This window comes from Bos javanicus, chromosome 14 (assembly GCF_032452875.1).
Source record: "Bos javanicus breed banteng chromosome 14, ARS-OSU_banteng_1.0, whole genome shotgun sequence".
NCBI classification, from domain to species: Eukaryota; Metazoa; Chordata; class Mammalia; order Artiodactyla; family Bovidae; genus Bos; species Bos javanicus.
Window position 1 is genome coordinate 33,843,931 of NC_083881.1, and position 25,340 is coordinate 33,869,270.

At 41.6% G+C, this 25,340-nt stretch overlaps 1 protein-coding gene and 1 non-coding gene across 3 annotated transcripts in view; both read right to left on the reverse strand.

Annotated features, from left to right (window-relative positions):
• SLCO5A1 (solute carrier organic anion transporter family member 5A1) overlaps positions 1 to 25,340 on the reverse strand; it is a 286,620-nt gene that overhangs the window by 205,163 nt on the left and 56,117 nt on the right. The gene's annotated exons all lie outside the window — the stretch shown is intronic.
• Positions 22,713 to 22,785, reverse strand: TRNAG-CCC (transfer RNA glycine (anticodon CCC)). The gene has a single exon. It is a non-coding gene; the product is annotated as a tRNA-Gly (tRNA).

The window sequence follows — 25,340 nt, forward strand, 5'->3', positions numbered from 1 at the left end:
CCCATTCATTAACATGTGGCCCTCCAACACTGCAATTTGGGAAAGTGCCTCTCCACTCAGAAGGATGGAGAGTCCTGCCTGGATGTTTAGGAGGTGGCAATGAGCAGCAACATCGCGGGCTGGCACCTCCATTCAGAGCACTACTGGCATATGCCTACATGCAATTAGAAAAAAGATATTCCCAGATTAGCTGGCTCATTGACACCTGAAGCAAGATGAGAAGGTGAGGGGGGACAGGAGACACATATTCAGATGGTGTGAAAGACATATTTATCCATTTATCTAAATAATATTAGGAGAATCTCATCCAAAAAAAGAGAAAAACACTGGGCTTTGACAATCCCACAAAGAAGGCCACAGCAACCGAGCAGAGGGCGCTGACGTGTCCTATGGTCCTAACAGTCACGAGGGGGAGAGGCCAAAGTTTGACGCTGAGCTCAGGCTGAATCTGACAGTTTAAGAACTGAGTTTCAGATCAATTTCTAAATGGCCAGTTTTACTGTATCGGCATTTAGAGCCAAGAAATACATTCCTTTTATAGAACGCGTCTGTGTTCCAGAAAGATGCTGTGCACATCAGCTTCAAATTACTGACTGGCTTTTGTTTCCCAAGGATTCCACATACCATTCTCAGGTGATTTCTGTCTTTTAAAAGACAAGCCATACATTTATTTTAAAAAGTAAATAGTCAGTGATGATGATTGCCTAATTATGTGAAGGTACTTAGTGCCACTGAACTAAATACATTTAGAAATGGTTAACCTGGTCAATTTTATGTTATGTCTGCTGCTGCTGCTAAGTCACTTCAGTCGTGTCCGACTCTGTGCGACCCCATAGACAGCAGCCCACCAGCCTCCCCTGTCCCTGGGATTCTCTAGGCAAGAACATGAGTGGGTTGCCATTTCCTTCTCCAACGCATGAAAGTGAAAAGTGAAAGTGAAGTCGCTCAGTCGTGTCCGGCCCTCAGCGACCCCCTGGACTGCAGCCCTCCAGGCTCCTCCATCCGTGGGATTTTCCAGGCAAGAGTACTGGAGTGGGGTGCCATTTCCTTCTCCATTATGTTATGTCTATTTTACCACAATTTAAAAAATTTTAACTCCAAGGAAAATGTAAATGAAGACTTGAAAGTTTCATCTTTCATGACAAGGTAACGAGGCATAATAATGCTGACAATTGTAATTTTCATCAATATATTTCAATTTTAAATGACAAAATAGTAAACAAGGAAGAGCGTTAATAAAACAAATGTGAAATGTTTTGTTTTCAGGCATAATGTCTGCACGGGAAACCACAATTTTTCACCAGCACAGAATGGAGGCTTTTTTGGACTGAAGGTTGGACTTAAAACATTGACAGATCTAAAAGTCTTTGAGGAATTTTAACAAATCAGAAATCAAATCTCTTAAAACCCTGATAAGAAAACACTGTACATAAATTAAATTATGAATCATTTTACAAAAATTCCTTAAAAGTCATCACATTTCCTTGAGATCATTAATGGAACAGAACAGTCTAGAAATAAACGCAAATTCATTCAGGAATTTAGTATACTATAAAGATTGACTTTCAAATAAGCAAGGAAAAGAAAGATTAACCAACAAATAATATGGTGTTAAATGAGTAGCCATCTGAAAAAAAAAATAAAGTTAAGTGATCCCTACTTTATTTATATACCAAACTAAATTCTAAATGAATCAAAGATTTCAATGTAAACACACACACACATATACACACAAAAGTATGAGAAGAAAACAAGGAAGATTTTTTAAAATAATCTCAGAATTGGGGAAGCTTTAGTAAAATACAGCATCCAAAAGCTGTGAAAAAAAAAATCAATGAAATCAAAAGGAAGAATAAAATATGAAAAAAAATTTGCAATAAATATCACAGACAATAAACGAGTAATTCATTAATGTACAATGAATGCCTAAAATCAGTAAGAAAAATATCAGTCACCAAAAATAGGTAAAAGAGTAAATAAACAGTTTATACCAAAGAAATACAAAGACCTTTTGCACATAAAAACACATGTTCAATTTTACTTGTAAGAAAAATAATTATAACTACAATGAGATACCATTATGATTTTCATATTAGCAAATACCAAAAATCTGATGACACGCCATGTTGGTGTGAAACGAGCAAACTAGCAATTTACCATCTTGTTGGTGAAAATATAAATTTATATGACTTCTTTGGAGGCATTATATGGAAATATTTATCAAAACGTTTAATGCATGCTGTTTGGTCTCAAAATTGCAGGTTTAGAAATTGATCCAATAGTTATGCTCACACCTGTAACAAATACTGTTTATATAAGAATTTTCACTGAAACACCAAAATGTCTGGCTAAAGAATTGCTTCGGAAATGGAATACTGTGTAGATCGTTTAACAAATTAGGCAGTTCTGTCTATAATATAATAATAAGTGTAATTCAAAATGCACGGTACAGGACTTCCCTAATGGTCCGAGACTCCAAGCTTCCAATGAAGGGGGCTCAGGTTCAAATCCCCGGTCGTGGTACTAAGGTCCCACATGCAAGGTGCACGTGCAAGCCATCCTTTGAGTGTGTGTGTAATATTTAAGAGGATAAACACACACACACACACACACACACACACACCCTTAAATGGGCTGTAAAAGCCTCTGAAATGATATCCAAGGAACAGTGTATCATTTTCAGGGCTTCTGTGAACAAGAAATGAACAGCTAAGGAAATAAGAGAAAAGCTTCCTTTTTAAATATGAATTCTCAGGCTTTTTTTTTTTTTTTTTTTGGCTGCACCCCTCAGCATGAGGGATCTTAGTTCCTGATCAGGGTTCAAACGCCTGCCCTCGGCACTGGAAGGCAGAGTCTTAACCACTGGACCACGAGGGAAGTCCCTCTCAGGCTTTTTTACTATCTGTACCATCATCAGGTACAGACTCCAAAAAAATTATTTTAAAGGAAAAATCCATCAATATAAATGTCTTACATGCTAATACTGATTAATTAGCTCCAGATTTAATGGCTGAATTGATATTTTTAGAAAAAAAACTAAAACACAACCCCACTCCTGATAATACAGGATAAAAAAGAATGAAAACTCAGTTTAAAAGAAAAAAAAGGGGGTGGGGAGTGATGAGAGGCTTCTCTGGTGGCTCAGTGGTAAAGAGACCACCGGCCACGAAAGGGCCAAGGATTTGATCTGTGGTCCGGGAAGATTCCACATGCCTCGGAGCAGCTAAGCCTGTGCACCACAGCTACTGAAGCCCGTGCTTCACAACAAGAGAAACCACTGCAGTGAGAAGGCCCTGTTTGTGGAAACTGGAGAAGATCCATGAAGAGCAACAAAGACCCAGCACAGCCATAAATAAATAAAATAAAATAAAATTTTTTAAAAAAGAGGAGTCATGAAAAAAAATTTTAAGAGCAAAGATAAATATGTAGAATTAAACTCTTCTTTTGTCAAGTGTCTCAAATCCACCAGGATTTTACAAAGCCCTTGGAGCAGCGAGGACAAAATGATAATAATCCACATTTAGGAAATGAAAACTTTTTAAACTGTTTTCAGGTAGAAGTGGTACACAATTAGATTTAAAAGACAGCTCTCAGTTTGTCCTCTCCACCAACCCCTGAAGACATCATTCTAATCCCAGGCATGTACTGTTATCAATAATCAGAATTCATCTGGATAGGCAGACACTGTGGGAAGTAGCTAACAACCCTTCCAATGTGGCCATTAAGAATATTAGCTTTACCTTTTACAGGAAATGTTTTCTGCCGAGGCCAGCCTGCTGGCCATGACCAAGCTCACATGGAGCCTAGATCTCCATGCTGTGTCCTGGGAAAGCAAAGGAGACCCAGACAGGTCCCCCAAGATGGGCTGCAGAGCCAAGACTGCCAGGACTGCCTGCATCCCCTCCACATCATCTGTGGGCCCCTCGATAGTGGAACAGACAGCAAGGAGATGGGAAGGAATTACATTTTTGAAAGAGCAGTGGAAAGCACTTGAAATGGTTCAGGCCCAAGATAAAAGCTCTCGGAGAAAAGAATTTTAATTCTCCAGAACACTTTCAAGAGATTAGCATACTATAATTATCCATAATTCACTGCTGTTAAGTCTGTTTAGACTCCTCTTTACTGACATGCATGACATACTGGTATACACGATGGAAATAAAACACAAGACCTTGGGTTATAAGACAATTCCCCCACCTGATCTTCCAGGTTCACTCACTCCGCACTCCTCTCCTGCAGGAGCTCTTCGCACCTCTTCACCTTGCTTATCCTGTTCCCCTAAAGAGATGCTCCATTTCCATTATATTGAAGCGTTTTATTAAAACGCTTCCCATCCTTCAAGGCCCATTTCAAATCCCAGTCCCTTCCCCAAACTTCCTCTAATTACCCAAGTCTCATAAGATGATAGCTCTGAATTCTAAGACATTTAGTATTTTGTATTAAATACATACCTCCATTTTATATACACATATATACACACATGTGTATGTGTATATGTATATATCATTTTAAAAGGCAATTAAACATAACAATTAACCATAATAGGCAATTGAACATAATACTTACGATGGCCTTGGGGTCCTGGAGTTGGAATCCCTGTACCATCTTTGCTGTGTGACTGCAAGGAATTTATTTAACCTCTCTGAGCCACAGTTATAAGACCCAAGTTTAAAAACTATCCATCTCCAAAAAAAAGAAAAGAAGAAAAACTACTATTCATCAATTCATTCATTTGCTCATCAAGTATTTACTAAGAGTCAATTATGTGACAGGACCCAGAGAACAAAATGAACACGATCTCACCTCCCTAAGGATCTAACATTCAAGCAAGATCAGCGAAATCTAAGTGGAATCTCACTCATCATAAAATAGCCCACAAATAACCAATAAACAATTTCAAAGGGAAATGACTTTAGTGGATTTCCCAGAACACTTTTAGTGATGTTCTCTAGATATGGTAAAGCTATGATTATGAAGATTATTTTGTGAATGCAATTGTTTAAGTTAAATTTCTAGTGAAATGAGCATACATCCTAAATTCCTAATTTTTTTAATGTTTATTTCTTTAATTGTGACAAATAATTTATGTTTAACATAAATATTTCCATCTAGGTATCATATAATGTTTTTACATTAATAACATATATCATATGCGAAATAGATCACCAGTCCAGGTTCAATGCATGAGACAGGGTGTTCAGGGCTGGTGCACTGGGAAGACCCCGAGGGATGGGATTGGGGGGGAGGTGGGAGGGAGGGTCAGGATGGGGAACACACGTACACCCATGGCTGATTCATGTGAATGTATGGCAAAAACCACCACAATATTGTAAAGTAATTAGCCTCCAATTAAAATAAATTTTAAAAAATATTGGTAAAAAAAAAACATACATGTATTCAACTTTCTTCTACAGCTAAGGATATTGCCAGACCTCAGCCACAGTCCTAGACATATATATGCTGCTTCTAAAAGACTACACTCCTGGACATATATCTGGAGAAAAACATGGTGTGAAAAGATACGTGCACCCAAATGTTCACTGCAGCACCGTTTACAATAGCCAAGACTCTCTATCAACCTGAATGGCCATCAAGAGAGGAATGGATAAGGAAGATACAGTACACATATGCAGTCACTCAGCCACTGGAAAGAATGAAATAATGCCATTTGCAGCAACACAGATGGACATATAGGTTGTCATACTGTGTGAAGTAAGTCAGACAGAGAGAGAAAAACAGAATATTGCTTGTAAGTGGAATCTAAAATAGAGCACTAATAAACTTACTTATAAAACAGAAACAGATTCACAGACTTGGAGAAAGAATTTATGGTTACCTGAGGGGGAAGGGAGAGGGAAGGGATAGTTAGGGAGTTTGGGATGGACATGTACACATTGCTATATGTAAAATGGATAACCAATAAGGCCCTACTGGATAGCACATGAAACTCTGCTCAATGTTATGTGGCAGCCTGGATGGGAGGTGAGTTTGGGGGAGAATGGAAACTTGTATATGTAAGGCTCAGATCCTTTGCTGTTCATCTGAAACTATCACAACATTGTTAATCAGCTATATCCTAACAAAAACTCTTAAAAAATGAAGTGCATAACCAACAAAGACCTACTGTAAAGCAAAGGGATCTATGCTCAAGATCTTGTAACAACCTAAACAGGAAAAGAATGTGAAAAAGAATGAACGCATGTGTATGTATCACTGAACCACTCTGCTGCTCACCTGAAACTATCGCAACATTGTTAATCAACTATGCTCCAATACAAAACAGAAAGTTTAAAAATAAATAAGTAAAAGACTGCATCTGAAATAAGAAACTGAGCTGCATGTATACCTGCCTCAGGGTATCCTTAAAACTGTTTGAATTTATTTTTAATAAATGTAATGTGTGTTTTTTAGAGTGCCTTGTTTTATTAACACTCAGCAAATATTAGAGTGCTCACTAAACAATGCTCCGAGTGCTAAAAGATAGAATTGCAGATGGGGTGATTTTGAAGATTTCAGAAAATGGGCTCCTAATTAATAAAAGTTTTGCCCTAATTACCTCACCAACAATACAATTATTGTATTCGTCTTTTTGACAGCAACGTAAAAATACTTCCTCTTATTAGGAGAGCAGCCTGTCTGCCTTTTTCTTGCTTTGTAAAACTTTGCCAGGTTGCAGCTATTCAGGATCCTTTCCTACCTAGCAACTGACAAATAACAACAAGAAAATAAGAAGAAAAAACCTTTGCCATTGCCAGATCTCTTTGTGGGAACAGGCATATATATATTCACTAGTTTCCATTTTAGCTACTGGAAACACAGTTCAACAGAGAAGAATATAACTTCTTTTTTTAAGCTTTTCTTTTGTATTGACATTTGGTTGACTTACAATATTAAGTTACTTTCATTACAACATAGTAACTCGTTATTTTTATAAAGCCAACTCACTGGAAAAGCCCTTAGTGCTGAGAAAGACCGAGGGCAGGAGGAGAAGGGGATGACAGGACGACATGGTTGGATGGCATCACTGACTCAATGAACATGAGTTTGAGCAAACTCTGGAAGACAGCGAAGGACAGGGAAGCCTGGCGTGCTGCAGTCCATGGGGTCGCAAAGAGTCGGACACGACTGAGCAACAACATACACCATACAAAGTTATTATAATATTATTGACTATGTTCTTTGTGCTGTAATTACACCCCTATGACTGATCTGTTTTATAACTGGTAGATTGTCATTTTTAATGTTTGTGTTTTTTAAATTTATTTTATTGAAGTAAAGTTGAGTTACAATGTTGTATTAATTTCTGCTGTACAGCAAAGTAATTTCGTTATGCTTTCTTTTTCATATTCTTTTCCAATATAGTTCGTCACAGCAATATTGCTTTTTAGAGCACTTTAGCTTCTAACTTGTGTGAATGCCCCAGAAGAGAGCATCACAGCCTGTAAAGGAAGAGGAAGAAAAAGAACTTAATAACACATTCAACTCTTTAATTAACAAGACCTTCTGCTATTGTCCGAGTTCATGTAGCTTCTAGTGGGACTGAGGATGATAGATTTAAAAAAGCAACAACAACATTTTGGTGTGATGTTTTGTTTAAAAACAGTGATTACGTGAGAGAGCTTGCGGAGACGAGTCCCCAGGTGTTCCCAGGTTCAGAGTGAAAGCGAACCAGCACCAAGCTTTTCTGCTGCTGCTGCTAAGTCGCTTCAGTCGTGTCCGACTCTGTGCGACCCCATAGACAGCAGCCCACCAGGCTTCCCCGTCCCTGGGATTCTCCAGGCAAGAACACTGGGGTGGGTTGCCATTTCCTTCTCCAATGCATGAAAGTGAAAAGTGAAAGTGAAGTTGCTCAGTCGTGTCTGATCCTCAGCGACCCCATGGACTGCAGCCTTCCAGGCTCCTCGGTCCATGGGATTTTCCAGGCAAGAGTACTGAAGTGGGGTGCCATTGCCTTCTCCGAAGCTTTTCTAAAGTTCTCGAAATAATTTTACTCATTTCACATTCATCCTCTCCACAACCCTATATCAAGCTAGCATGATTCACCAAGAGACTTGGCCATAGAAGGATTTAGTGACTTACCCAAGGTCATAGTGAGTTTTCAACAAGTCCAGGAATCAAGTCCAGGTTTCCAGTCTCTGCGGGCTAATTCCCCTCACATGTTGGAAAACATTCTTTCCCTCACCCCATCTCTCACCCTCTTCTATTCTGAGAGTGTTGATGCCAACGCTGAAAATAGAATCCCACACCACTGCCAAAAACTCCTCCCTTCCCTGACTGACCGAGGGGAGTTGGAAGGGAACAACAGTCCATCAGGCTCCTCTCCCCAGGTCCCCCCAATCAGGCTGCCAGGTTTAACAAAACAATAATGTAAGACATACAATTAGATCTAAATTTCAAACAATGAATAATTGTATAGTACAAGTATGGCCAGTGCAAAATTTGGGACAGACTTATGCTAAACATTTATTTGGTATTTATCTAAAATTTAAATTTAACTGGATGCCCTTTATTGAGGCTGCCAGGCCCCTCTGTCCATGGGATTCTCCAGGCAAGAATACTGGAGTGGGTAGACATTCCTTTCTCCAGGGGAATCTTCCCAACCCAGGGACTCGAACCTGGGCCTCCTGCATTGCAGGTAGATTCTTTATCATTTGAGCCACCAGGGAAGTCCCCCCTGTATTGTACCTGACAACCCTACACCTACTCATCCCCACTTCTACCCTTGTGTCCACACACAGCAACACATCAAGGACAGGAAACTCAACTAGGACATGCGGAACAATACACAGATGTTTAGCAAGATTGGTCTCAATTATGCCAAATGGTTTTCTACTTCAGATCTCAGCTAATTAGACTCATAGGTATTTTATAATAAGCTTTATAAAAGGTTTTTTTTAATTTTTGTCTGCGCTGGGTCTTCATCGTTGCATGCAGGCTTTCTCTACTTCAGCAAGCTAGGGCTACTTTTCATTGCAGTGCTCAGGCCTCTCATTGCCACGGCTTCTCGTTTCGAAGCACAGGCTCTAGGCGCGTGGGCTTCCGTAATTGCTGCTGTGGGTTCAGTAGTTGTGGTGCATGGGCTTAGCTGCTCCTCAGCATGTGGGATCTTAGTTCCCCAACCAGGGATCAAACCAGTGTCCCTTGCATTGACAGGCAGATTCTTAACCAATAGATCACCAGTGAAGTCCTATAATAAGCTTTTTTCAAAAAAAAAAAATTAATGCAATAATATTTATGGAGCTTTTTCCTTTACTGCAAAATTAAGATGTGTGCATTTTCCAAAGATGATTGCAACAGTATCTCCCACCTCGCTTTTTTCCAATGTGACCCAGAGATGGAGTCTGTGTCCCTTCTCCCTTGAATACGGACGGCCGGTGACTCTTGACTCAGTAGAAGTAACAGAGTGAGACCACACTACTTCCAAAGCCAAATCAGAAAAGGCAGCATCTGCCTTGCTCACTCTACCATGCACACTTGGGGCCCTCTGCTACACTGAGGCCGCCAGGCTGGAAGGGAGAGGCCAGCCACACAGAGAGGCCACCCGAAGGCACTCTGGGGAGACAGGTCGGTCATCAGAGCATCCCAGGGGTTAGACATGTGAGCGAAGGAGACTTCAGGTGGTTCCAGCCCCTAGCTGTTCAGTCATCCCCAGGTGTGGTGTGAAATGTGTTGAAGCAAAGCCCACCTGACCTTTCTGGATTCTTGACACAAACATAGTAAAACTACTCTTGCTTTATGCCAAAAGTTTACCATGGTCTGTAATGCGGCAATAACAACTAAAACGTAACACGTGCTCTTTGCAGAAAAATCAAAAAACCTGCAATTCTCTATGTTAAAACAACTGCTTCCAAATTTTGAACCATGTGCTTCCAGTATTTTCCTAAGGCTATATGCACATTTTTCTTCTTAAATATAGCACAGGTCTGATTTTTTGGCTTCAACAGTATCACTTGAAAAAAAAAAACTCCATCTCATGGAACAATTCTGGTCTTTGATAATAATAACTGTAACAGCTATTACTGCACATTTAGCTTGTTTCAAATTTTTTATTAGAAACACAGCTGCATAAACATTCCTATACAAACACAGCTTTCAATTCATCTAAGATTTTCCTAGAAGTAGAAGTCTTAGGTCAGAAGGCTTGTATATTTTTAAAAGATTCTGATACATACAAACTTTCCTCCAGAAACAACTATTTGTTTAATACTTATTTATACTTGTTTATGGCTGTGCTGGGTCTTCGTTGCTAGTTGCATCAGCAGGGGCTACTCTCCTTGTGGGGCGCAGGCGTCTCACTGTCGTGGCGTCTCCTGTTGCAGAGCACAGGCTCTAGGCACATGGCTTCAGTTGCTGCAGCTCCTGCGCTCCTGAGAGCTGGCTCAGTAGTTGTGGCACCCCGGCTCAGCTGTTCCTCGGCTTGTGGGATCTTCCTAGCCCAGGGATCTAACCGGTGTCCCCCGCATTAGCAGGCAGATTCTTATCCACTGTACCAGCAGGAAGTTCGCTATTCTTCTCATTAATGAGTTTTATCATTTTCTGCCACCAGAAGTAATGTATGATTGCTCAATTTTCATATCCTCACCAGCAACAAATATTTTAATTATTTTAAATTTTGCCAATTTTCTGAACCAAAATGATCCTTCATGGTTATAACACTACAGAGTGAATACTTTTTCATTTTTATTAGCCATTTGCATTTCTTTTTGGCATGAATTGCCTTATGCTCTTTGCCCATCTTTCTACTGGAATATTTGCTGTCTCTTAATGATTTATAAAAGCTCTTTGGCTATTAATTACCTTAATCCTCTGTCATATATGTCCAAAAATGTTTGTTAGTGCTTTGCCTTTTGTTGAATATATATTTCAAATGCCAAATCTATATTTGAAAGATAAAATAGCATCTATAAAACAGTATTTTTCTGTCCTTGGCTATTTCCTAAAACTGTCAGTTTATTATTGCTAGAGCCATATTTATTAATGTGTATGCGATTCAAGGGGAGAAACTAAATGCAAGAAATGGACTTGAGCCAAAAAAGCACACATACTGAAACCAAATATTAGAATTCCAGCTGAAATAAAAAGGGAAGTGGCCAAGAGCAAATACCTTAATAATAAAAATTATTAGTAGTATAGCAATAATCAACATGTACTTTATATACACTTAATAATTTAGAGATGTTTTCTCATATAATTTTCACAATAACCATTTAGAGAGATACTATTTATATTTCTAGTTTTTTTGGCCATGCTGCATGGCATTTAAGATCCTTCCCTGACCAGGGATTGAACCTGTGTCCCCTGCAGTGGAAGCGGAGTCTTAATCACTGGACCATCAGGGAGGTCTCAATATTTCTAATTTATAATTGAGGAAATAAGGCTTAACAGGGGTCAAATGACTGGTAAATACTACGCTCTGAGGCCTGCTTCCTGCCTCAGCCAGAGTGTTAAACACTAACTAAATATTACCACCTCCTCTCGTCCACTTGTTTAACCTCTCCAAGCCTCCCTTGGTCTTTTGAAGATTAAATGACATCATGCTTATACAGTGAATAGCACAGTGCCCAGCACATGCTATATCCTCAGTAAAAGGCTGGTCATAAAAGACAAGTGTTCACCATGTTCACCACGTGGAGAAGTCGGAACCCTTTTGCACTGTTGGGCAAAAGGGTGCAGCCATTATAGAAAACTGTGTGGAGGAGTCTCAAAAAATCAAAATAGAATTACCATATGATCCAGCAATCCCACCTCTGAGTATTTATATAAAAAGAAAAACTGAAATCAGGATCTTGGAGGGATATTAGCCCTCCCGTGTTCACTGCAATACTATTGACAATGAATGACCAAGATGTGGAAACAATCTAACTGTCCACTGATGGAAGAACGGATGGAGAAACTACGCTATACCCAGTGTTCATTGCAGCACTATTTACAATAGCCAAGACACGGAAGCAAATTAAGTGTTCATCAACAATGAATGGATAAAGAAAGTGTTGTACATATAAATGATGGAAAATTACTCAGCCATTAAAAAGAAGGAAATAATGCTATCTGCAGCAACATGGACGGACCTGAAAATTATTGTACTAAGTGAAGTCAGAGAAAGACAGTATCATATGATATTGCTCATATGCAGAATCTTAAAAAAAGAAGACACAAATTAAGTTATTGACAAAACAGAAACAGACTCACAGACGTAAAGAACCAACTTATGGTTACCAGGGGTAGAGGTCGGAAGGGAGAGACAGACTGGGAGTTTGTGACTGGCATGCACACAATGCAATGTTTAAAACAGATAACCAACAAGGGCCTTCTGTATAGCACAGGGAATGTGGCGCAATATTCTGCAATAAACTAAATGGGAAAAGATTTTGAAAAAAAATAGACACATGTATATGTAAAACTGAATCATTTTGCTGTATGCTTGAAACTAACACAACATTGTTGATCAATTATACTCCAACATAAAATAAAAATTTAAAAAGACAACTATGCTATATACATGCAGTCATGTCCAACTCTTTGAGACCCGATGGACTATAACCCACCAGGCTCCTCTGGCCGTGGAATTTTCCAGGCAAGACTACTGGAGTGGGTTGCCATTTCCTTCTCCAGGGGATCTTTTCAACCCAGGGATCGAAACATACATATACCAGATTATTCACCCTTAAAGAAGAAGGAAATCCTATCTCATGCTACACCATGAATGAAGCTTGAAAACGTAATGATCAATGACATAAGCCAGTCATGGAAAAATATAAAATACTGCATGACTGTGCTTATATGAGGTTTCTAAAGTAGTCAAATCCATAGAATCAAAGAGTTGAATGGTGATTGCTAGGGAGAGGGGGGAAAAGGAAGTTACTAACCAACAGGCAGACAGTTTCAGTTGAGTGAAACAAGGAAGCTGTGGAGCTCTGCTGTACAACAATGTATCTGTACTCAACACTGCTGTATCATGCATTTAAAATTTTCGGAAGAGAGTAGACCAACTATTAAGTATTCTTATCACAATGAAGTTAAATTAAATCAATACAGAGTAGCCTATGTGGGACTTCCCTGATAGTCCAGTGGCTAAGACTCCATGCTCCTAACGCAGGGGGCCCAGGGTTCGATCCCTGGTCAGGGAACCAGGTCCCACAAGCTGAAACTGAAGATCGTACATGCCACAAATAAGATCCGGCACAGGCAAATAAATAATTATTTTTAAAGAATTAGTAACCTTAAAGAGTTAAAAAAAAAAATCTGTCATCCTCCTCATTGTCACATGATGATGTCACCAGGAGAGCTGCACCAGCGTATAAACACACCTTTCTACACCAATAGACACTTTTGCCTAATCATGCCCCCACCATGAAATTTTAATGCTACAGGTGTGCTAATATTATGTACTGGGTCCCTTTGGAGGGCCACACACCAACGTACTATCTGCTGAAGTAGTGTAGATATTTTTGTCCCCAGGCACCCCCCATCTCAGCAAGAATTGGTTATCATCCCTTGGTTTTCATTTTTGTTTTTGGCCAAATCATATGGCTTGCCAGATCTTAGTTTCCCAACCAGGGATTGAACCCAGGCCAGGCAGTGAAAGTGCTGAGTCCTAACCACTGCACCACCAGGGAAATCCCAGTTGTCAGCTGCTTGGAGTGACATTGTCCCCACCATCCTTCCAAGCCTCCCTCTTTGAGAATGCCTGATTTGTGTTCACCAGAAAAACCTCTGATGAACATGTCTTGCATATCCTTCGATACCTATATCCCAACATGGTTCATCTGAATAACACTGCTGTACAAACCTCAGCAGATGCAGGGCAGTCCACTTAAAACCCAGCCTAATTCTGACAGTTAGAAGCTTCATTAAAACAAATATATAAATGAAGGCAAAATTAGTGATCATCTATTTTTCTACCACTTTCAAAGAGGAAGGAATTGTCACTGATAATTTTTGAAAAGAGGAAACTGGACAAATGATCTTGTCTGGACTAAATCAGTATGAAGCTCCATGTGTTTTACCCACCACTGTACAATGTATAATTGATCACATGATGAAAACCGACGGAGAAGTGATGGCACACAATAGCTGGGAGTTATTCAATCACTGGCTAATGAGTCTTCTGTGATGCACTGCAGATCACAAATGCTCTCCGCCTTTTATATTTTAATTTAAATAATCCAATGTTCTGCTCAAGGTCAGAAAGATTCTGTGCTCATTAATTGTGGTGAGGTGGGATTTTTGCTGAGTATTAGAAAATACTAATGATCATTTAACAACTAAAACAGAATAATCCACAGCTGAAAATAGCATCCACAGCCAGCTTGGAAAGTGTTCTGTGGAAGAAAATGTACTCGGGCCAACAACAGTGACTTGCCACTGTGCCAGAATATTCTTCTTCCTGGTGTGTGTTTTGCACCAACTACTCCTTACATACCAAACACAGCCCTAAACCATCCTCAAATTCTCTGATGAATTGTGCTTTGGTAGTGAGCCCTCTGTCTACAGTGAGGCAATGTTAACAGAAATAACCAGTTATGCTCAGATGTCTCAGTGGTGTCTGACTCTTTGCCACCCCATGGACTGTAGCCCACAGGCTGCTCTGTCCATGGCATTCTCCAGGCAAGAATTGAAGTAGGTTGCCATGCTCTCCTCCAGGAGATTTCCTGTACCCAGGGATTGAAGCAGTCTCTCCTGCATTGGAGTGGATTCTTTACCGCTGAGCCACTCTAGAAGCCCCAGAAAGGCACTCCTATTTGTTGGAAGAGTGCTGGTGAGAATACTGGTCACTATATAATCCGATGTCCTCTACAAGACGGTAGAAATTTATCTTTCCTTTCAGCCCCAGGAATGGTTTTCTCCCTCAGTTTCCAGTTTATTTTTAGATACAAACCATGAACAATAGACGCCCCCCCTCTTCCCATCTGCAGATCTGATCTTTGTATTTTCAACTGTTCAAAAGAGGCAAGCCCAATGGGCCTCCAGTTTAACTCTCACAGTCACTGCAGAGCTGGGGCGTGGCGGATGGGGCCTGGGATGGATCCGAGACTCGCTAACAAGGGGTCTGACACCCCAGCGTGCATTAGCCCAGTTTGGCTGTGGGCTGACTCACATCTTACTCCACCACACTGTCCTGTCCCACCATGCTTTCCCGGCCTCCTGGGGGTTGCTAGAACACTCGGAGCCTTCTAACGTGAATTAGAATTCACAGCATTGATTCTGGGTTCAGTAACTTCAGAGCTTCTAGGTGCCCTTCCGAAGGGCGGAGGGTCTGCCCTTTATCATTTCACCCTGTAAGGACCCCTGAGCTAGGCTTGAGACAGGACAGAAGAGAGCAGGATGGACCACAGGGCCACTCCCCTATCGGAAGTGCTCGCTTCCAGGAAAGAGTTCGTCCTGGAAGAGAGCAGGGATGAGGGAAAACAAAACAGAAGTGGAAATACTCATCTTTCACCCAGATGAACCGGGGTGGGGGGCCGGGAGGGGGGGTGTCAGGGGGACGGTCATCTTTCCCAGCAAATGAGAAAGTGTCAATTGCAGCAGTTTCGAAAAATCACTTCTGAGTATTTCCAGCAGAGGGCGCTCGGGTATAGGAAAAAAGAACAGCAAAGCACTCTGCAAAGAACTGACTCATCAGAAAAGATCCTGATGCTGGGAAAGATTGAAGGCAGGAGGAGAAGGGGACCACAGAGGATGAGATGGCTGGATGGCATCACTGACTCGATGGACGTGAGTCTGAGTGAACTCCGGGAGTTGGTGATGGACAGGGAAGCCTGGCGTGCTGCAGTCCATGGGGTCGCAAAGAGTCGGACACGACAGAGCGACTGAACTGAACTGAAAGCGCTCTGCCTCTTAAGGAAACCCCAAACACAGACTGGTTGCCCACCCAGCTCCAGAATTTCTGTGTAGAAGGCACTTGGGGTAACAACATGGGTGGAAGCCGGGAGGGATTGGAGAATGTGTTTATATATAACAGGGGTAAGTGGAGTGGAATCACCCCTAGAAATCCTTGGGGCTTCAACAACCCTTAGAACAGTTACTGAAAATAGGAAAAATAGTTCCAGCAATCAGATCTATTGTATTACCAATAATTTCCCCTGATATTCCTATCAGTGTCTTTCTGTACTTTGGACTTCCACTTTTAAAGCTCATTTTAAGTGCCTTCTATGGGTAACCAGGATGTCACATGCTGTGGAGACTTGAAACATGTCAATCCAGTCCCAATCCACGATGAGTATATAGTCTAAAAGTGGAGATGAGACAAAGACACAAATCATAGTATTCTGCAAGTCAGAATAGGGCCAACACCATCAGAAAGGCACCAGTAAGTGACAGTTGAAAAGGAAAGTTTGTGGGCGGATAATGCAGGGGTTGCGGGTTCAATCCCTGGTCTGGGAGCTAAGATCTCACATGCTTCTCCACCAAAAAAAAAAAACAAAACATGAAAACAGAAGCGATGTTGTGACAAATTCAACAAAGACTTGAAAAAACAATGGTCCACATTAAAAACAAAGAAGGAAATGGCAACCCACTCCAGTATTCTTGCCTAGAGAATTCCATGGACAGAGGAGTCTGGTGGGCTGCCGTCTATGGGGTCGCACAGAGTAGGACACAACTGAAGCGACTTAGCAGCAGCAGCAGCCACATTAAAAAAAAAAATTCTTTAAAAAAAATTCATCAGTTAGCCTTGGAGAACTTGCTACTAGACCTTCTACGTCTTTAATCCTCATGACAACCACATTATTATTCTCAGATGAAGAAACCAAGCACGTAGTCACCCATTAAATGTCCTCGTGGTCAGGATCTCAACCTGAGTTCTGTCCGAGTGAAAAGCCTGTGTTGTTGTTCCCACTTCTCCATCCTGCCTCTCTTGTGTAACACTCTTAGTAATTGTATTTTACCAGAAGATGATGTTTTGAAAGAAAAAGTATTTAAAAGCCAAAGGAGAAAAGCCTCCGCAAACTGTGGGCCTTTGAGGAAGAAGGGAGGGATTTTTAAGATGGTCCTGACGACATATCCAAGAGGCACATGACCTCTTCTCTACTCCTAGGTATACCTTGCCCCTCTGGAAAACTGCTGGTTAGCGGTCTTTTTTGAATGTATGCTTAGCCGCTCAGTCATGTCTGACTCTTTGCGACCCCATGGACAGTAGCCCGCCAGCCTCCTCTCTCCATGGGATTCTCCAGGTAAGAATACTGGAGTGGGTAGCCATTGACAATAATTTTCAGGTGACCTGAGATGAGTATCTGGGACCTTTGTCCTTCCCGAAAGCCAAGCGTCGATTTCCCACAAGTCCTGTAGGTGGCGGCCATGCACTGGTTTCCGCTGAAGGAAATCAGCATCGACCTTTCAGGAGTCCTGGTAGGCAAACAAGAGTAGCTCCTTTCATTCCAAGTGAGAAAAAAAAGGACAGCCCTGCTCCCTGTTACTTCTCCTTAAAAAAGTCTCCTTTTTAACAAGGCTTATGTTCACCTGGAGAGACTATAATGGAGAAGTGCCAGCTTCTAGACACCTGAGTCTGACAGCCATATGACATTGAGTAGACAGACACCCAACCCTTCTTATGGTTGGGTGTCTCATCCAGACAGTCTCCAAAGTCCCTTCTAACTCATAAATGTTATTTTCTTGCCCCACCCCCACCCCCTGCCCCCAGTCCTGCCAAAAAGAATCTTGAATAGTCCCCAAAGTGGAAGGGACCTGGGAGGTGAGGTGAGGGGTGGGGAGCGGGGAAAGGAATTTGTAAAATCAAACTTGAAAAGGACTGTGAGGTTGATCCAAGCCAAAATGCCATTCATTCCTGGAATCCTCTGTGGTATCTCCCTCAGAAGGTGGTTGCCCTCCAGGAGTTAGGAGTCCGCTAATTCACAGGACCCCCTGTGTGACCACTGGAAAGTTCTTAACTCTGTTTCCATGCTGGCCCTAAGCCTATGTTCTTGGGTAAGTCTCATCCCACCAGCCAGCTCTCCATTTACCAGGAAGTAACAACCATGCCCCACCACCCACCACCTACTTCTTATACCCACATATAGGCACTCCCCCTCCAGCCTGTCTATATCCCTTTTAATCCTGAATGAAATGCTCTTAGGTAAGTCTAAATGAAGTGAAGTAGAACAAAGCTGTCAACTTTCTTGTTCCAAATACTATACCTTTCTTATTTTACATTATTAATAGCCCCATTGCACTATAGACTCCTAAACAACTCCAGCCAACTAAATCATCTGAAGCCGCATGGCCCAATATGGCAGCCACAAGCCAATCAAGATCGATACTGATATTGAGAAATATCAATAACTTCAGATATGCAGCTGACACCACCCTTATGGCAGAAAGCAAAGAAGAATTAAAGAGCCTCTTGATCAAGGTGAAAGAGGAGAGTGGAAAAGTTGGCAGAAAATTCAACATTCAGAAAACTAAGATAATGGCATCCAGTCCCATCACTTTGGAGAAGGTGATGGCACCCCACTCCAGTACTCTTGCCTGGAAAATCCCGTGGATGGAGGAGCCTGGTGGGCTGCAGTCCATGGGGTCACTAAGAGTCGGACACAACTGAACGACTTCACTTTCACTTTTCACTTTCTTGCATTGGAGAAGGAAATGGCAACCTACTCCAGTGTGGAGAATCCCAGGGACAGCGGAGCCTGGTGGTCTGCCTGGTGGTCACACAGAGTTGGACACAACTAAAGCGACTTAGCAGCAGCAGCAGCAGCATGGTTTTCCCAATAGTCATGTATGGATGTGAGAGTTGGACTATAAAGAAACCTGAGTGCCGAAGAATTGATGCTTTTGAACTGTGGTGTTGGAGAAGACTCTTGAGAGTCCCTTGGACTGCAAGGAGATCCAACCAGTCCATCCTAAAGGAAATCAGTCCTGAATATTCATTGGAAGGACTGATGCTAAAGCTGAAACTCCAATACTTTGGCCACCTGATGCAAAGAACTGACTCTTTCGAAAAGACCCTGATGCTGGGAAAGATTGAAGGCAGGAGGAGAAGGGGACAACAGAGGATGAGATGATTGGATGGCATCACCAACTCAATGGACATGAGTTTGAGCAAGCTTCGGGAGTTGGTGATGGACAGGGAAGCCTGGCATGCTGCAGTCCATGGGGTCATGAAGAGTTGGACATGACTGAGTGACTGAACTGAACTGAACTGATGTTTAAAACAACTTGGATATGTGAATCTACTTTTCCAACAGTAAGTCTTATGAAATCTAAGCACAGATTGAGTATTTCTAGTGAATTTAACTTCTGGATTGAGATATGCTCTAAGTGTAAAATGCACATTGGATTTCAAAGATTTTGTATAAAAATGTAAAGGTATCAATAATTTTTATATTGATTAGTTGTTGAAATGATATTTTTGATAAATTGGGTTCAATAAAACATACTATCAAAACTAATTTTGTCTGATTCTTTTTATTATTAGATCTATTGGAAAATATAAAATTATATCTATGGCTTGTAATTTTCTATTAGACCATACTGCTCCAAATTACTCAAAACAGCTGCCTGTCTATAAGTCTTTCCCATGCAACTTTGTTCAGTTGGGCTTTCAAATTCCACTGTTAAAATTTATATTAACCTCTTTTATATTTCTCTTTCTTAGATCTATTTGCTATCCTAGCCAGGCAATATGATCTTTTGGAATTTCGATCCCATATATTTATTGTCCCCTTTGACTTCATGTTGTCCACAAACTTCATAAGTAAACTTTATTTATATTTATCCAAGTCTTTGGTTAAAATATTGACAAAGTCAAGGCTGAAACATTATTAGAAATCACTTTTCATCTCAGAAACAGCACATTAATTAAACATTACCTTGGATGTGCTTTTTTAAAAAACTAAATAACTTTCTAGTTGTAATAGAGGTCAGGACTTTCCCATCTTCTATCGTATTGCCCCATCTGCCCATTTCCTGTCAGAGAGTTGCTGGACAGAAAGCTCAGGGCAGTCAGCAAGGCCTGGGTCAAAGTCAGGGTCAGGGTAAGCCTGGGGTTGGGAACCAGGCATCTAAGGAGACTAGCCCCATCAGTGGCTGAGATAAGCAAGGCTGCAGAGTAGGAGGGCAGGCCAGCCCAAACAGGGCTAGGCTTTCTGATGATCAGGTAAGATGTGCTGGGTCTCTGAGGCCAGAGCAATGGAATTAAGACCTTTAAGTAAGCTTACTTCCTGGTGGACATTCAGAGCCAGCCTGCCTTTCCCTCTATCTCTCATTTCCCCGATCTCCCTTGTCTTAGAGTCAGAGGACCTTAGAGGACTCAGACATCCTTTCATTCAAACTTCTGATCTGTTCTATAACATCCTTGAAAAATTGACAATTTAAGCCATCTGCATGCCTGCTCAGTTGCTAAGTCGTGTCTGACTGTAGCCCACCAGGCTCCACTATCCATGGGATTTTCCAGGCAAGAATACTGGAGTGGGTTACCATTTCCTATTCCAGGAATAATAAAAGCTCACTAACTTTCCACCCAGGAATCAAACCTGTGTCTCCTGCATCTCCTGCATTAGTGGGTAGATTCCTTACCATTGCACACCTGGGAAGTTCTTAACCCATCTGGTCACTGCTAAAACATCTCCACCAGTAGGAGCCTCACCATTTCATTGCAGAAAACCAAATTACTAAGGAATCTTTCCTTAAATTAAGGAAAAACATAAATACAGTATACTAACGCATATATATGGAATTTAGAAAGATGGAAACAATAACCCTGTGTACGAGACAGCAAAAGAGACACTGATGTATAGAACAGTCTTATGGACTCTGTGGGAGAGGGAGAGGGTGGGAAGATTTGGGAGAATGACATTGAAACATGTAAAATATCATGTAAGAAACGAGTTGCCAGTCCAGGTTCGATACACGATACTGGATGCTTGGGGCTAGTGCACTGGGACAACCCAGAGGGATGGTATGGGGAGGGAGGAGGGAGGAGGGTTCAGGATGGGGAACACATGTATACCTGTGGCGGATTCATTTGGATATTTGGCAAAACTAATACAATTATGTAAAGTTTAAAAATAAAATAAAATTAAAAAAAAAATTAAGTGGAAATCTGAGTCCTTATAACTTCAACTTGTTGGTCCTCTTTCTGCCTTCTGAATAAACCTAGTTCTTCTTCAACATGGCAGTTATAGTTATGTCTATATAGATATCTATACATGTCTACATATCTGTATCTAACTATCTATTCTTCTAATCAGAGCAGTAAGTGATCCTCTCAACTCTTTTCATACCCAGGCTTTCCCTAGCACTTCAGTCGTTCTTCTCCGACGTGGTTTCAGATCACTTCCCCACCCCAGGTGCCCTGGTTCCACACTCTCTAGGGAGTCCATCAATGTCCCTCACAAAGTCCAGCACCCAGTACTGAGCACAGCACCCTTGCTGGGGATCACCTCACCTCCTTCCTCTATATATCCTCTAACACAGACAAATGATTTGCGGCACTCATGTTGTGGACACATTCGGAACCTTCCTTGCACTCAAGTGCAGAGATGATTTTATGTAACGCTACTCGCTGCCTACGTACTCCCTGCATCTACACCAGACAGTGCTGATCGGCGTGGCACACTGTTCCCTGGAATTCGGCAGTGTCCTCAGAGTCCTTCTTCATTTTTTTTAATTAAGTTTACTTATTTTTTACTTGAAGGATAATGGTTTTACAGAATTTTGTTGTTTTCTGTCAAACCTCAACATAAATCAGCCATAGGTATACATATATCCCCTCCCTCTTGAACTTCCCTCCCATATCCCTCCCCATCCCACCCCTCAGATTCCTTCTTAACACTATCTCTGGTCAGCCACTAAAAGCTAACGCACAGGTGCAGCCAAGTTAAATCCCCCCTACCCTGTACCTCTGCGGCTGACTTTTATTTGACAAACCAAAGGACTTTACATTTATCTTTCATTGAATTTGTTGATATTAGATCTGGCTGATCAAGTCCAGTTTCATCATCTATATAGCACAGTGCTTAACAGAACATCTGTGACTCCATCCAATATTTCCTCCTTCATCTCATTTTTCTTTCAGCATTGCTCCCTAATGGTTACTGGAAATTATCTATTTTATTATCTGATGTATTTATTGAATGGACTTTTATGTTCTCTCTTTAGTTTCAAAGTATTTCCATTTCACATCAAATTAGCTGCTTTGTAAAATTCACATGGCACTGCTTTTTATGTCCATTTCAATTATAAGCTTTTGTTGGGAATCCATGGGGTGAAAGCAGTAGCCATCAATATGATCCAACGTGCAGTGCTCACAACGCTTAAGCTAGCCTGATCCTTTTGTTTTCCTCAAAGCACAGCTTGCAGGCTTGCAGGATTTTAGTTCCCCAACCAGGTATTGAATCCAGACCCTTAGCATTAAAAGGTCGAGTCCTAACCACTGGACCTTCAGGGAATTCCCTGAACTAGCCTGATCCTTAATGTATCACAATAATTTCTTCCAAGAATCAGTAGGCTCTGTGATCTTCAACTAACACTTTCCTGTTTCATTCTCTCTGTCATAGAAGCCATTAGAGCAGAAGACTTGAATCCTTTAAGAGCATAAACTGGTACCACGCTTGAGTTTTTCCTTTGCTTGGGCTCTCAAAGGACCCTGGGACTTGCAGATGGAATCTTCTGGTTTTAAACATTTTTTAAATTCATTTTCATTTATTTATTCATTTGGCTGTGCTGAGTCTTAGTTGTGGCATCCGGGATTTTTAGTTGCAGCATGTGGGCTCTAGTTCCCTGACCAGGGATTGAACCTGGGCCCCCTGCACTGGGAGTGCAGAGTCTTAGCCACTGGACCACCAGGGAAGTCCCTGATTTTGAATTTTGCCCAACTAGCCATATGCACACACACTCAGCAGAGGTAGACAAAGAACCATAAACAGAATCATCTCCTTCCTACAAAATAGACAATAGGGGTTTAATATTCAATAACAGAAGGTTCTTCTTAGGACCAAACCAGATCTTTTCAGGAGCTCTATTTCAGAATACAAATCTTAGGTCCCTGAAGCAGTATTGCAGTCAAACAATGTCCTTGTGGCTAAGAATGTAGATTTTAGGGACTTCCCTGGTGGTCCAGTGGTTAAGAGTCCAGGCTCCCAATGCAGGGGCCCTGGGTTTGATCCTTGGTCAGGGAACTGGATCCCATATGCCACAGCTGAGAGTTCACACGTTGCAACCAAAGATTCTGTGTGTTGAAACCAAGATCCAGTGCAGCCAAATAAAGTAAATGAATAACTATATTTACCAAAAAAAAAATGTCGATTTTACACACTGGTGTCACCGATTACAGAACTCTGTACCACAGAAGGTCAGAATGCATTAAGTAGATGTTGAATCGTCAACCAGCCTTGCTCCCCCATAGACATGCAAACCAGATATTCTAGGAAACAGAATATGATTCATATAATTCCTTCTCCTCCCCCTGTCCTTTACCCAGCCACCGTATTATTGGAGATGTGATACTCTGCTAGACAATCTCTACTCTCATTGAAATTACCCAAAGACAACAGTGTGATGAAGTGGTTTAAGCACAGAAGCTGCAAAAAGAGATCCATTTTCCAATCCAACTAGGACGTTAATGATTATATGTCACTTCGGAAAATCATCACCTCTTTGTCGAAATGAAAACTAAGTCCAAATGCATGTTGCTTTGTGTAGGGTCAGACTCTCTCACCTTTAGGGGGAGAGGTCAAGGCCTTCTTCCCATCGGTACCCCCACCCCTATAAAGGAGCTCTGATAGAGGACAAAACAGCGTCTCCAAGATGCATAATTTAGAAGCACTAGAGAAATTTCCCAGAGAAGGCAATGGCACCCCACTCCAGTACTCTTGCCTGGAAAATCCCATGGATGGAGGAGCCTGGTAGACTGCAGTCCATGGGGTCGCTAAGAGCGACTGAGCGACTTCACTTTCACTTTTCACTTTCATGCACTGGAGAAGGAAATGGCAACCCACTCCAGTGTTCTTGCCTGGAGAATCTCAGGGACAGGGAAGCCTGGTGGGCTGCCGTCTCTGGGGTCGCACAGAGTCAGACACTACTGAAGCGACTTAGCAGCAGTAGCAGCAGCAGAGAAATTTCCATGGGAGGAAAAATATAGCTCAGAAGGTCCTATGTCAACAAACAAGTGTACGTAAGAGGAACTCTGGGGCCCCTAAAGCTTGTGGGCTTAGCAGGAACCCCTCACCCTGTGGGGCCCAGGCTGATGGAAGCAAGCCCAGAGCAGGTAGATTCCAGCTAGCTCTTTCTGAGCCTTAGGACAGGAAGAAGAATGAAGCCTGAGGTGTTCCTACTATCTGCCTGAGCTTATCAACAGGAGAGAGAGACATGGTAGAGATGTGGGGCAAACTTGGAGGAATATATATATATATATACACACACACACATATATATACACACACACATACAAAAACACATCTACATATTGTTGTGTTGAGTCATGTCCTACTCTTTTATGACACCATGGACTGTATAGCCCAGCAGGCTCCTCTGTCCATGGCATTTCCCAGACAAGAATACTGGAGTGGGCTGCCATGCCCTTCTCTGGGGGATCTTCCCAACCCAGGGATAGACCCAGTTCTCCCTGAAACTCATTCCAGTATTCTTGCCTGGGGAATCCTATGGACAGAGGAGCCTGGCAGGCTATAGCTTATAGGCTTATAGGGTCTCAAAGAGATGGACAAGTCTGAAGCAACTAAGCACACATGCATATATATATATATATATATAGTTTAGGCCAATATATTGGCCTAAATGATCCTCTACCCCAGAAACCAAGCATCTCAGTAGGGGCTGGGAAGGGCCTTGGACTCCGGGCCTATGGAAACCTGTCTTCCAAATGATGGGCCTTCTGGAAGCAGACAGCACTGTGAGAGAGTGAGGAACAGAAGCCTGGAGTCAGGTGAGCTGGGTTTCTGTCTAGGCTCAGCCTCAAACCACGGTGTGACCTTGAGCCTTAGCAACCTCCCTATAAAATGAGGATAACAACAGAATCCACCTCAGAGGGGTAAGACTGAAAAGGTTTGAAGTACATAAAGAGATTATCAAAGAGTGCAAAATGAAGAAGGGAAGGGAGAACCACTTCAGTATTCTTGCCTTGAGAACCTCACGAACAGTACAAAAAGGCAAAAAGATAGGACACTGAAAGATGAACTCCCCAGGTTGGTAGGTGCCCAATATGCTACTGGAGATCAGTGGAAAAATAACTCCAGAAAGAATGAAGAGACGGAGCCAAAGCAAAAACAACACCCAGCTGTGGATGTAACTAGTGATGGAAGTAAGTCAAATGCTGTAAAAAGCAATATTGCATAGGAACCTGGAATGTTAGGTCCATGAATCAAGGCAAATTGGAAATGGTCAAACAG